A 14,696-nucleotide genomic window follows, 5' to 3' on the forward strand; every position below is an offset into this window, starting at 1 on the left:
CTGTCTGTACCTCACAAGACACCTGCAACAATTGGAGAAAACACAGGTTTGCACCTGAGAGAATCCGGGACTCCAAACATGACATACATGGAAAGACCGAAAGACCTGTCACTGTACTCAGTATCATACAGACTGCTGAGAGGTGTCTATAGAGTAGTCTCAGACCCTGCCCTACTGGAAATGCTGGACATCTGCAAATCAAATGGGACAAGAATAACTTGCCACAGGGCTCTCAACCTAGTCTGTGACATAAACAGAGCATGCTGGGGAGACAGATATATACCCGAGCGATTCACACTTCTCTGTAATAGGGTCCCATTACATGTAAAGCAGTGTTCCTCAATGACCCAGTTCAAGCGCAACCTTCACTACTGGTTATGTGATTGTAAAGTCACCTCTGTTGTGTCACCTATGTCACTCATGGACAGGGCCAGTTGGTGCTACTCACAAAATTGCTCTGCTAACAATGACCATCTAACTATGCTCAATAAGGGTACTTGTGTTTTTACATTCATCACAGTGTGGATTGTCCATTGAACTATGCCATGCACACAAGGCAAGTAGCCTGTATTGCCCATACCATTGCATACAGGTATAGCAGTGTCCCTCCTAACACCTCCAGCAGATGTTATAGTGGCAGGACAGTGTGCATGGATACCATCATGGATTGTGGATGTATCATAATAGCTGTTCAAGTGTGTGTGTGTGCAGACTCATCTGGTATCACTCTACATCTCATATGTTATGTCAGAGGCATGGGATTACCAGTGTAATTATTCCGATATTGTCTATGACTGTGGTTGGTTCTTGTAATGCTTTCCATGAGCCTTTACCTGCGCCTACCTTGCTGGAGACCTCTGCTGAAAGTACACCCATATTCAGCCATATGTTGCACAGCTTCACAGTATGCACCCTACCCCAATTGTATGTCATATCCCTGATATATGTCCTCTGCATTATTCATGTAAGTAGGCATATCTCACACAGACATTCTACCCATTGTTATGGCACCTTGTGTGACAGTCACATAAAACACATTTTCACTGTACAGTCCTTACCGTACCATATAGATATGTGATTGATGTGACTGCTACAGCCATCTTCCATTGACATGCCCTCCTCTGCTGGACATTAGGGAGTTTCACCTGTCCTCTTGCAATGTGTCCATTCCTACAATAAATCTGTGTGTCCCCATTCAATACACACATTTTCCCTGACTGATCATTTTACATGGCAGTCTATATCCCATTGCAGATCATTAACACAGCTTCTGTACAGAATGCCAAGAATGGGATATCATAATACTCTGCACTGAAGGTACAGTACACTGTCCTGTACTGTGTTTGGACCATATACTTCGCATTCATACCACTCAACTGTACATATATTCCCAGGATGTTCAGATGTGTTCCATATCAAATTTGTGGCTTTCTGCCATATCACTGGAATGATCTATGGGCTGATGTGACTCAATATTACATACATGTGAATTCATACGTCTCAGATGTCCTGATTTGTGCATAATGTCCAGTTTTTGTTTTATCATTTTGATCTTTTCCTTAATAACATTTTGTTTTTTTAGCAAATCATTGGCATGTCATTGCGAAGTAAAGTCAGAAACTGATGACAGACATTTGAGTTTCAAACTTCATGCTCTTCAGAAAGTTCATGCTACTTTACAACCTATTATTCTATCAACTTTCTAAGTCTGGAAGAGTAATATTTAATATCTGACCCATTTTTGGGCCTTTGTCCCCCCATTATTTATGGCTTTATCCAGAATTCTTACTTTAAGAGGTTGAGAGGTATACTTGAGTTTCATTCTTCCACATTTCTATGGACATCTATGGCAAATGTATCCCTATTTCTGGTTAAATGTTTATGTTGGCCTTTGTGCAGATGTGCTGCACTAACAGATTGACAGCTATCTATGAAGCCCTGGTGATCATTGTAGCATTCCACGCAAATCTGCGGACTGTAGGTGCTCTTCTTTCAACAGAATTGAGATCTGCATCCGCTTACATGGTTTCCTGGCCAAACTAACAAGAAAGCGAGCAGGTTCTAAGTACTCCACACCACACTGTTTATTGTGAGCACTTTCATCAGAGACAATGCTCCAACTTCATCAGACAAAGTCAAGACAACAATTGGTTTCTTGGCTAGCAACACTGTTGCCAGCCACAAAATCTGGCCTAGACATGCCATGTAGCAATAATATGCATTGCGCACTGCCACAGGCCATGTACCACTACACAAACATGTAAACTCCAAGTAGGCTTTGTGAGAAGCCTACACAAAGCTCATTGAATCCCACGAAAATGTCAATATTTATATAATGTAAATAATATGAAAGATGTACATAAACAAGCACCTTCTTTTTTCTCTGATATGTGCCATGGGATTTTTGCATCCACCTAGGCTACCACCAGCTCAAGCAGATGCAACCTCAGTTTTACATCTAATGCAAAGGATGGATAGTATCATAAATTAATGTTCCATTTTCTAATGAAGTTTCCAATGTTCTAATGATGTGCACACTATGCATAGTAACTACTTAACTTTTGAAACACACTGCAGAATATATTCTGGTGTTTTTTCAACTATTTATATACCACTTGGGGTAACCTTCTCTAAAATGTGTGACATTGAAGGGAAATGCAAAATTTTTAGGTATGAAGCAGGTAGGAAGGCCGAGAGGGGGAGAAAAATTCAGAGTTCCTAAGTACGAAGCAGGTAAGTAAACCAGAGAGAGGCAATTCTCTTTGACAGGCCTCTAGGTGTATATCATGGCCACTACCTCTTGTGGGAGAAAGATTTCTAACCTCAGAGTGTAAACAGGTTCTGAAGATAATTCTCAGGGTGAGTTATGTGTGAAGGACAAAGGCAGTCTGGATGGTGTCGCTGAAACATGAGAAAGGACTAAGTCACATTGTCTTGTCTTACAAAGGAGAAACAGGTCTATATCACTTTGTTGAAGGCTTAATTGAGTGAATCGCTAATTGTCGAACTCAAATCAGCGAAAGTTCAATTAAGTGAACCACTGTTTCAGCAAAACATTTCCTAGGGAACAAAAGTAGTAGCCTAGCAAGCTTCCATAACAAACAGAACACCCCCCTAACAACAATACCAATTCTGAGATCTCACTACAGTGGGGAAAGGACAAATCCCCAAAGATGGCCAACCACATCCTTTGCCTAGGAAATTTTTCACTGAAACGGTTGTTTGCTTAATTGAGCTTTCTTTGAATAGTGTTCAACTATTAGCTGTTTGCTCAATCAAGTTTTCGACAAAGTGATATAGACCCAGGAGAAACTAATGGAACTACCCCTGCATGTAGGGTAAATTGTGTGTTGAAAGAAAAAGACTATCTCCAAGTTTTGTTACTAGCTAACTTTTGGAAAAGAGCTGTTTAACAAATATGAAGGAATATACAAAAAAAACCACGTGGTCCAGTACATTCCAACCACTGCCAAAGTACCAGAGTGAACCAATAGTCTCCTTTATTGACCAAGTTTCCAAGTTTTAGCGCTTTCGTCCATAAATAACAACTATGGCCTTCTTCTGGTTTTCCAAAAATAATCTACAAATCCATATGCATTGTTCTAAATATTCTGGATTTTGTGGACTTGTATTAAACAGAGCATTTACTAGAACAGTCACCAAGTTTCTTTTCTTCATTTTTCTCACAATATTTGCAAGAAAGCAATTTTGTAATAATCCTTTTTAAGTAAACCAGAAAAGAATTGCCTACCTGTTTTGCCAGTGATATGTACACATGGAAGGCCAGTGTCCCTACCCATGCTGTTTTAAAATACTAAGATAAGATAAGATTGCAGTACTTTTTTGTCAAATGTTACATTTCTGTTTTCAGTATTTGCTTCCCATTTTAGTGGTATCAGACAGTGCTTAGCAATGAAACGTAAATAGCATGCTTTAGGCAATTATATCCGATATTCTACAGTTTTCTGCACATTTTATCTCTGCCTTCCCCAGTGATTGTAGTATTATATTCAGCTGGAAAAATGTATACTTGTTGCCCATTAAATGGTTTCATTTATTATGTGCTAAAAGGAGAAAGACACAATTCTTTGGGCAGGCCTCTCTTCTTGCACAGTGCAACTTATCGGCTAGACTTGTACTGCTGCCTTTTGCTTTACTTTATCCGGCAAATAGAAATGTATTTTGTAGCCCTTCTGCTCCTGCAGCTAAATTGATAGTCTTGGAGCACCTATCAAAAGCATTCAGCTGATTTGTTGCAAGTTTTGAACACAGTCCTGCTAGAAGTTTAGCAATGCAGAAGAACAGCTTAATGAGTTGAACAGATTCCTCAGCTGATTGGTTCTTTGTTATGCTGACGTCAGGTGTATGTCCTGCTACCCATGTTTTCAATAGAAAGCGTACACTCAGTGGCATGGAAAAGTACAGAAAATGTGTTCTCTGCTGAAATGGTTAAAAATAATATTCTTACCACATATGGGAAGAAAGACAATAATAAATCATCAGGCACACTCTGTCCATGGCCTGAAATAGCATGCATTAAAATTAAAAAAGGCAGTAAACTTAACAAGCACTTTTTTTTAAACCAAAGAACAAACATTTCCCAAATACACCAAAACCCATGTATACAAATCAATAATCATGTGACTAAAATCTGACACATTCAGACGTAGTAGTTCCACATATTTAACCTATAGAGCTGCTTAAAATGTGTTTTAAAAATCATAAACAAGTACAAAAATGTTCAACAAATATATATATATATACATATATACACACACACACATATATATATATATATATATATATATATATCAAATACAGGCATAGCAACATCATCTGTTGAAAGAATAAGTATGTTAATCATAGCTTTACAGTTAACCAAATTTATGTAGAATAAACCAGTAACCTAATATTACATTAACAACTGAACAGTAAGCACTTCTTGAGATTTTTACAGACACTGTTAATCAAAAATGGATATTTTGCATGGTTTTACACTGCAGAATGTCATAAAAGAGTTGCAGCAAAAATAGAATGAATGCATCATGCATAAACTGCTTTGAAACTATACAGCCAGTCCTGAACTCTAACCAGGAGTCCTCTCAACCTCTTAGTGCAGGACATATGGACAAAGCCTGACAAAATGGGGAACAAAGGCTCAGAAATAGGGACAGCTGGAGTACTAGAGTTTAAGTTAACATATATTTTCTGAAGGATTTGAAGTCTGAAACTCAAATGTATTTCATTATTTAGTGACAATCCTCAGATCATCTCAGTGATTTGCCAGAAAGTTTTATGAGGAACAGACCAAAAATATGGACATTCTGTGAACATCTGGAGAGCTGAAAGATATGGCAGGAGTATAACATTTGCACATTCTAACTTAAAGCTTTAAAACTTAGGTTATTGAGCTGCAAAACCTCTGGCAAGTTTTTCAGTTTTTAATTTCATCTCCTCACCCCTAGAGGGAGTGCAAGTACAAGCATTTTCAGAGCTAGCTCCTTATGTGTCTGGCCTAGTTAAGTTTTTGTGCATATAAATGCTTACCTTGCTGAGATTTAGCAAAAGTAGTAATTAGAGCAGAAGTTATTGAAAGCAAATTAATTTTGGGCTCTTTTTGAAAATATGGTATTTTAACATTTCTGAACCATTTTTATGAAACGGATACTAATTTTCAGATCTGAAGAGTACACATTCACGAACTGACAAATGGAAAATATAGAAATAAAAAAAGAGTCAAATCCAATTAGTGTGCAGGAGGTCATGTAACCAAAGCAAAACTCCTAAGTTGCCTGAGAAGACGTACTTTTGCTTAGTATTTCATTTTTCCAAGTTAAAAAGATAAACATAAATAAAAAAATAAATAAAACTGAAAACAGGTAGAAGGAAATGTGATGTTTCACTATCCAGGTTGTGGCATTTTAATGTGTGTGCTTTAGATGGATGTCTGCTGCCTTCTGTGGGTAGGTAACTAATGGTATACGAGGGTCTGAAGATCGGATACATGGATGGAAGATGGAAGCAAATTTAGGTCAGAGATCTTAGTTCAGATGTATTTTCATGCTGCTGATGGTATGAAGTTTATTTAAATGTGGGCCTAGTAAGTAAATGAGTATGCTCTACCTTTCTCAGGGAAGACCTAAGGGGAAAAGATGGTACAAAAGGGACACAAGCCACTGCAATTAGGTTTCATAAGATATGCTACAGAAAATAACAAACAGGAGATAAAGTAATTACAAAATATTATAGCTGAAACACTATGACATTCAGAAACTATCATCAAAATGCAGAGATAGCTCATTTAGTGTTTGAATTAATAAGCAGCAAGTAGCAGTAAAAAGCAAAGTGTGTACATAGTTAGAGATGTGAAGAATGCATTCAGTAAGTAACAAAATATGGCTAAAAGTCAGCCAGAAAAGAAACTAAAATAACACAGGAACAAGTTTTTTCTAAAGACTGCTCCTCTCTTTTGAGAATATAACTAATTCTCCATATGTACTACATGGGGTGACCAGGCTCCAGCATGGCAGATGCTTAAAAGCTCCCTAAAAGTTCAAGAGTCACAACTAAAATGCTAATCTAAATGAATGAAGGCAAGAGTGAAAGCTACAAAATATCTGGAAGAAAATGGAGAAAAATACAAGAGGCTGCATGGGGGGAAATACAGACAATCATTCTTGATGCAGTGTTAGTAATGGCAGAAGATACAAGCTACCTGAAAACGATAATGTCTTCACAAGAAACTGAGATAAAGAGCAAACAACTGGGTGTAACATTTGGTGTTGTCCCTTGAACCATAAGTCTTATTTTTCTTACTTGTAGTCAAACCTCATACGTGCAATCCGATTACTAACAACAGATTTGTTTCCATAAACTAATTTTGATTTACTAGTGGCACTGTTTTTTTTTTTCTGTTTCATTTGTAACCTTTTGACTTATCTTTAGCAAATGAATCATGTTCAGCTTTGTAGAAAATGCTTCATATATACTTCATACATCTCTTTCATTTGAACATAGTAGAATTCCATTTAGCAGAATGCCGCAGTCCCCCAATAATGTATTCATTTAACCGGAGGTTTCGATAAGCACATTACCATATGGTTCATGGCAATAACCTAGAAATGAGAATCATCATTATTATTATCAACCCTTTTCCCCACATTTTCTACACGGGGTCAGGGTACTGCACCGACTGCCACCATCTTTCTTAATTCAATGCCACTCTCCAACCTTCTTCCATGATTGTGTCTGACTGTTTCAGTCAGGTGCAGTGGTGCAACAGTTAGCATCCTTGCCTCACAGCAAGAGGTTCTCCAATTCAATTCTCAGCTAGAGTGGTTTCTGTGTGGAGTCTGCATGTCCTCCCTGTGTTCGCATGGGTTTCCTCCGGGTGCTCTGGTTTCCTACCATGTTCCAAAGACATGTGTCTAGAGTGTTTCTTCCCAGGGCTCCACTGAAAATGGCCTCCATCCCAGTTAGACTTTCCTGGTAAACAAATGTTAAATAAATAAAATAAAAATCTTCTCACACACAATCCATCCATCTCTTTGCTGTACTTCCATGTTTCTTCTTGCCTTCTTCCCTTCTCTCCCAAATCTTCTTTACCAGATTGTCTTCAGCTTTCCTGCACATGTGCCTGAACCTCAGTAATCTGTTCTCTTTAACCCTCTCCACAATTACAGCTACGTTGGCTTCTGCACTTATGTCTTCATATCTTTGTCTGTCCCATAGTGTGCATCCTACCACCCATATCAGGCACTCCACCTACATCACATCTAGCTTCCTCAACTGCTCTGCCTTCACTGGCCAGGTTTCTATATCATACAGTAGTACTGGTTGTGCCACTGTCTTACATACCTTATTTTTCAGCTTCTTTAGCAATTTTCTGTCAATTGCCAATATGCGTCTAGCTTGATTATTTGTAATACCATAAACAAGTCTGTTTATAATTGTCATGTAAGTCAACAGATTCCCAGGCATTTCAACATTTCGTCTATGTTGCATTAGCATCTCAAATTCCCTACTTTCTAGCCAAAAACAAATGCCTGATCTAAGGAATATGTTTCCATGACTAACAGTTCCCCGGATTCTGCATGCCTTGCACAGCATGCAGGATTAGTACAGGAGCTCTAGCAGGCAATATGTCTGACGTGCGATCCAGGAACAGCCTGCAGGGGCGTGCACAAGTGCTCCTGCACTAGTCCTGCACAGACTAAGCCCCTGTATGAAAATCACCCCATTTGCAGGTAAAATCCATGCAAATGAGGTGAAATTGTGATCCAGGAAGCTTGAAACCGGCCGTGCAGGACTAGTGTAATCTGAAGAAATGTACTTGGTTAGTAACCAAGTACATTTCTGCAAATTCCAAAACGGAGCCGTGACAGCTCCAAATAAAGTCTGCATATCAGTCAGGAAGCATGCCAATGGCCAAGTATAAAGCCATTGGCATTGCAAACAGCTTACAAAATAAAAAAAAAATTACTTTTATTTTTTTTTAGCCGATCTCAGCTGTTTAAGCGTAGGACAGCAGCACACAAACGGGATCAGGGGAAAATAATAAAATAACTTAAAATAAGCATTCTAACTAAAATCACTATTCTGCCATGAAAGTCAATGGCAGGCAGAAGACAACATGGCCAGTGAGTAGTGGTTGCTAAGGGGGGAGGCTCAGTGTGAGATATGTAACTATGCATTAGCAGGCAATCCTATGCAAATGAGGGGAATGATAGTGAATCCCAGTTTTCCCCAGCATGCTAGTCAGGTCCCAACAGTGTAAGAGCAGGAATAGCTTGGTGCAAGCCTAGGAGTTAGATGACATCATGGGGGTGTGTCAGGCATACTGTAAGCGGATTGGAGCCCTGTGGCTCAGGTTTGCTCCTAGCTAAGCACAGCTAAGCAAGGGGGTGTGTCTGAGTCTGCCTTGCACTCTTTACATTTCCTAAGCGGGTGTGCGTGCCACACACTGGATTTTAAAGGAAAAAAAAAAGTTAAACCAGGAAATAGCAGCTCTGTGCACATTTGAGCACTCTGTTTGTGTGGTGCACCCCCGGGCTTAAACAGGAAGGCAATTGGAAGGGAAAACAGCAGTAGGAAGGTAATCAAGGAGAACTAGCAAAGCTGGCAGATGAAATGTATCAGAATCAGCCAATTACACAGGCAGCAGACCAGCCCAGCCCAGAACACTACTATAAACTATGCAAACACCTTCCACTCTGGTTTTTCCCATACTCTACACCACTAGTGTATACAAGCGGGGAACTTTTAACAAAAAACTACAAAATGATAGGGGCTGTAGCAGGCAACATAGAACAACATGTGCAAGAGGCTGAGGGTGGTGAGGATGTGAGTGCTGCTGATCAACCCACAGTGAGGAGACAGAGAAGAGTGTACAGACCCAGGGTAACCTACCAGGGGCTACATGAGCTGGAGATAGGGGAGAACTATAGGGTAGACATGGACCTCCTACAGCAAATTGTTGAGCTGTGCCGGCCACGCCTGACACACCCGACTGAACAAGGGGAACCCATCCCAGTGGCTACCAAGGTATGTGTAGGCCTAGGAATACTAGCCACAGGTACCTCCCAAAGCTCAACTAGGGATATCATGGGGATCTCACAGGCATCAGCATCCAGAGTATTCCACCAGTTCCTGGATGCCATGTCAGCACATACCAGTGAGCACATATATTTCCTCAACACCCATGGAGGTGTTGGCCAGCAATATGCATCTCTTCCACCAAATAGCAGAATACCCTGAGATAGTTGGTGCTATAGACTACACACACATATGCATCAAAGCACCCCCCGGTGATCAGGGTAGGGCCTACATCATCTGCGGGGTCCTCCCCTCCATCAATTGCAAGGTTGTGTGCGATGCCCAGGGCATTATAATGAATGCGTATGCTGGCTGCCCTGGAAGCTATCATGATTCCCACAACTGGCATCTGACGCAGCTGTACCAGAGATTTGCAAATGGGGACATCCCCTACAGTCACCTAGTGGGGGATGCTGGTTACACACTGGAGCCATGGTTGATGACACCCATCAGAAATGCACACACACCTGAACAAAAACGCCATAATTAGGTACACGCACAGACCAGACATATAACAGAGCATGTGTTTGGGATGCTCAAGTCACAGTTCCAGTGTCTGGACACATCCAGTGGAGCCTTGAAGTACTCACCAGCTAAATGTACTCATATTGTTATGGTATGTACCATGCTACACAATATGATCCTGCAGAAACAGCTGCAGCAGGAACAGCACGGGGCACAGTCACACAGCCCCCCACCAATGCCAAGGCCTGCACAGGCACAGAGTGACTTGGAGGAAGAACAACCTGAGCCTGCCCCAGTAGGCAGATGGAGGCGTGCTCAGTATGCCCTGGCCTTGGCAAAGAGACAACTCATAGCACATACACTGACACAGTAGGGATCCAGGGAATGACACCTCTCTCTGACTCACACATACAGTAAAAGGAATGCCAAATATGACACTATTTGTGCTCAACCATGTATAGGGAGTGTACTATGTGCATCCGACATAGGCAGCCCTCCAGCACCATCCTCAATCCTGGCACACCCACAAGGTAAGTCAAGCAACCTACCAATTTCCAAATGGAGTAGAATATGACGTAACCTGTATCTATGGCATGGATGTGAGCATGCAAGGGAAATGGGTGGCTGAATGTTATGGCAGCAGATAGTAGACACCCATAGTGGCACCATGACATCTGTAACACATACTGCTGTCACCATAGTAGCCAGTACTACACAAGGTGACAAAACCCACTGCAGGAAATGTGCTGGGTGACATGTGTGCCCATATGACTCACACATGCCAGTCAGGGAGGTTCACATACCCAACAACAGTCTCAGTCAGCAGGACAGGTATAGACAAACCCAAACAGACCCTGTGCTATGGCCTCTGAATGATGCCTATGGGTAACCTCCCCTCCAGGCCTACACAGACAGACTACAGCAGGTCAGGCAGTGGGACGTTAGTTCTGACGGGTAGGAAGTCAAACACTAATATGTAGTGCAACCAAAGCTAAGATCTGTAGTACACTGATATGCCTCTAGTCAGTATGATAGTTTAGAATACAGAATGAAATGGAGTACCTGACATACCAGTACAGTCATAGCAAATATGTGCAAGTGCCAGGTGTGCCACCCCATCTTATATAGACATGTAGGAACAGTAAGGTGTGCCCCCACATCATGTGTAGAAATGTAAAAACAGTCAGGTGTGCCCCCCAGTCCTGTGTAGAAATGTAAAAACAGTCAGGTGTGACCCCCACAACCCTATGTAGAAATGTATTAACAGTCAGGTGTGCCCCCCCACTCCCATGTAGACATGTAGAAACAGTCAGGTGTCCCCCACAATCTATGTAGAAATGTAGTAACAGGTTTGCCCCCACTCCCATGTAGACATGTACAAACAGTCAGGTGTGCCTCTACCCCCAATCCAGCATATAAATGTAGTAAAAGTCAGGTGTGTCCCCCCCTGATCCGGTGTAGAAACAGTCAGGTGTGTCCTCCCACAATCCTATGTAGAAATGTAGTAACAGTCAGTTGTGCCCCCCCCCCCACGCCTATGTAGACACGTAACAACAGATAGGTATGCCCCTTCCCCCAGTCCAGTGTAGAAATGTAGTGACACTCAGGTTGTGCCACCCCAATCCTGTGTAGAAATGTAGTAACATGTATGAGTAGGTATAATACAAGTGGAGCACAGATGCCCAGAGGTGGCCAAGGTAGCAGGATAGGTTGTAGCATTTGCACAATATGCAGGTCTGTGTGTGTTAGGATGGTGTGTGTTTCATAATGTGTGAGAGTGGTCAGTATGTATGCATGTTGAGGTAAGACCTGATGGCCATTGGCCACTACTGCTGATAACAGAGACAAGCCCTCACAAATGCAGTGCCAAAGACAATCCCCACCAGTATATAGGGTTACCACCTGTCCCACTTTGCGAGGGAAAGTCCCTCTTTGGGTAGTTGTGTCCTGCCAAAAAATTGTAAAAATGGCAAATGTCCTAAAATTTTAGGACAAAATTATTTTGTATATTTTGTGTAATAGTTACATAAAACAGTTATTCTGTATCTGAAACACCTAAATGTGATAAGAAACAGAATAAACAACTAAAATGCTATAAGAAAAAAAAAATTATTTAGGCAAAAAAGTGAGGTCCTGTCCTTTGTACTGGCCATGGGTATGTTTCGGCCTGCAAAATATGATGTTTGTATCAAAAATGTCCCACTTTGGGCATTTGAACAGGTGGCAACCCTACCAGTATAACACATGCTAGCAGTAAGCCATTGTAAATGTATTAAGGTAATATGTGGCACCATCTGAAAAACTGACATGGCATGGCTGTTGGGCTAGATATACAAGCAGTACACAGGGGAAAGTACCCCAGACATACAATATATATTGTGTCACTGAAATGGAGACCCTTGGATTTGTACATATAGGTATGCATCACAATACCTGGACCTGTAGTAGGGGATACTGGTGATGTCTGCCTGAACACCTGCAGGTCACAAAGGAGGTAGGACTGATGTATTGGGGATCAGCTGATGTACCTGCACATGCCAGCATAACTGTAATGCCCCATGCATATCTGTGTGTCAGATTCAAGTAGTGTCAATAGCACACATGCACCCAGCCACACAAACAGCAGCCACAGGCACCTCTCTGGTAATATCCCTGCTGTGGGGAATGGGTACAGTAAGACCCCCACCTGTATATGGCAATAGGGGAAAACTGCAGCATGCAGTGCAGGTGTCCCATGCAGGTGTTTCCCTAGCTGTAGGTAGCACCCTGCCAGCATCCACACCACTTGATCAAGATTGATAGAAGGTATTGGCATGAACAACTATCACACCTACTGTTAGAAAAATATGTACTTAGACATATATAAACTGTTAGAAGAATATGTACTCAAACAATATATGTAGTGCAGAATTTAGAAATAGTATAATATGTAATGCATTTGATTCTATTTAACAATATGGCAGTAGAAATGATCTTGCATGAAATTGCTTGAAATTCAGCTGCAGTATGGTTAACCCCTGACCCTGGCAGTAGCCAGCTCAGCAAGCTTATGTCTTTCAGTAACTATAATCTGCTGGGTCAGAGAAATAAATATGTATGCATGTATATCTTTCTTCCTTCCACCGAGAAGGATGGCCTTGTGAACACTATCTGAGATAGTGTGCAGCTGGCAGCCAGAGAGACAAAGGGACGTATTAAGAAAAGACTTGACCATTGTGTTCGAACTAATCTAAGATCCTTGAAAAAGTAACATCTACAGGAAGACGTTATGATGGACCAGGTGCCTCGCAAGGCTGTGTTATTCTCATGGGAAAGTTTCTAAAACATTACCTAAGCATCTTCTTATGAATGAAGTATTATGGACTATAGTGATGTAAATGCCCTGTGACTGACCACGTCAGTAAGGTGGGCAAAAGCTGATTGCAAATAGTATATAAGTGAGAGTATTTCCTGAATGTAATTAGTCAAAACTCTATACTGTTTCTGTATAGTTTTTTGCCTCCTAATGTACATTAGTAAAGCAATATTGTTTGAACCTGAGAATCCTGTGTTATTGACTGTCATTTTGAAAAGCCTAATGATTTTTACAGTTTGATTCTAACAATTTATTTGACATTTTGGTCCTTCTGAAGTCGGAATTCCCTTGGTAAGCTGCAGGTCAGAGTGCATGAGTGGTAACAAATCTGCAGGGAAGCTGCCAAAACAAATGGTTCTTCTTGCGTGAAAAGACCTCCGACTGAATTGTTGTGTGCAAAGAGGCTGTCCACTTTCTGATCTGTGGCTGAAAGCGGAAAACTGGATCCCAAGAAGCGAACAGTCATAAGCAGGAGGCTCAGGTAAGGAGAGTTTCCCTCTTTGTCTTTGTTTTAGATCAGGGACCAGGTTACACTGTGCTATTGCTAAGGTTTGTGATAGCAGGGAGAGAGAGAGTTGAAGTACTGTATCTTGAGTCATAGATCAGGAAATAACAAAGCAAAGTAAACAGTCATTCTAGACACTACTGTGGATATGGGGAAATAAGATACCACGTGGTACAAGAGAAGGGTTACGTAACAGTCTTTTTAAGACATGGGAAATCAGTGCACTAAAGATCGCGAGATCCGCCTTTGACGGATGATGCACGAAATACATGCAATTGCAGAGAGCAGATAATGTGAGATATTTTTGCAAAATGGGTTAATAAATATGGATTTGATGGTAAATTAGACAAAATTTCATTAGTGAAACTTTTGAAACAGTTAAAATCTGGCGGAGGTCAGGCAAAAAAACAGCGACAGTTGGGTATTCCTCAAGCACACAGGTGGATTGAGGAAGTAAACCGAAGGGAACAGAAGTTTAAAAATGCGAAAGCATTATTCTTAGATAAAGAAGATAATAATATAGTAGTAGCGGCCCTCCTCCGCCACCGATACTTTACCCAGGGTATGAAGCGGGAGGACAGGCTGGTCCCCCACGATATCCTGAGGCAACAGGGCATTTAAACAACCATTTGTAAGAGAACCTATTGAGACTAGGTCCCGGACACATAAAACATTTAGGGACACTCAAGTGAGGGACTCACTAGAAGAGAGTGAGGAAATCTGTCCATTAATTGAAGTACGAACCCTCAGGCAGGACAGGAAGGCCAGGATCCAACC

The sequence above is a fragment of the Protopterus annectens genome, chromosome 4.part1, assembly GCF_019279795.1.
Source record: "Protopterus annectens isolate FY-2018-M chromosome 4.part1, PAN1.0, whole genome shotgun sequence".
Taxonomy (NCBI): Eukaryota; Metazoa; Chordata; order Ceratodontiformes; family Protopteridae; genus Protopterus; species Protopterus annectens.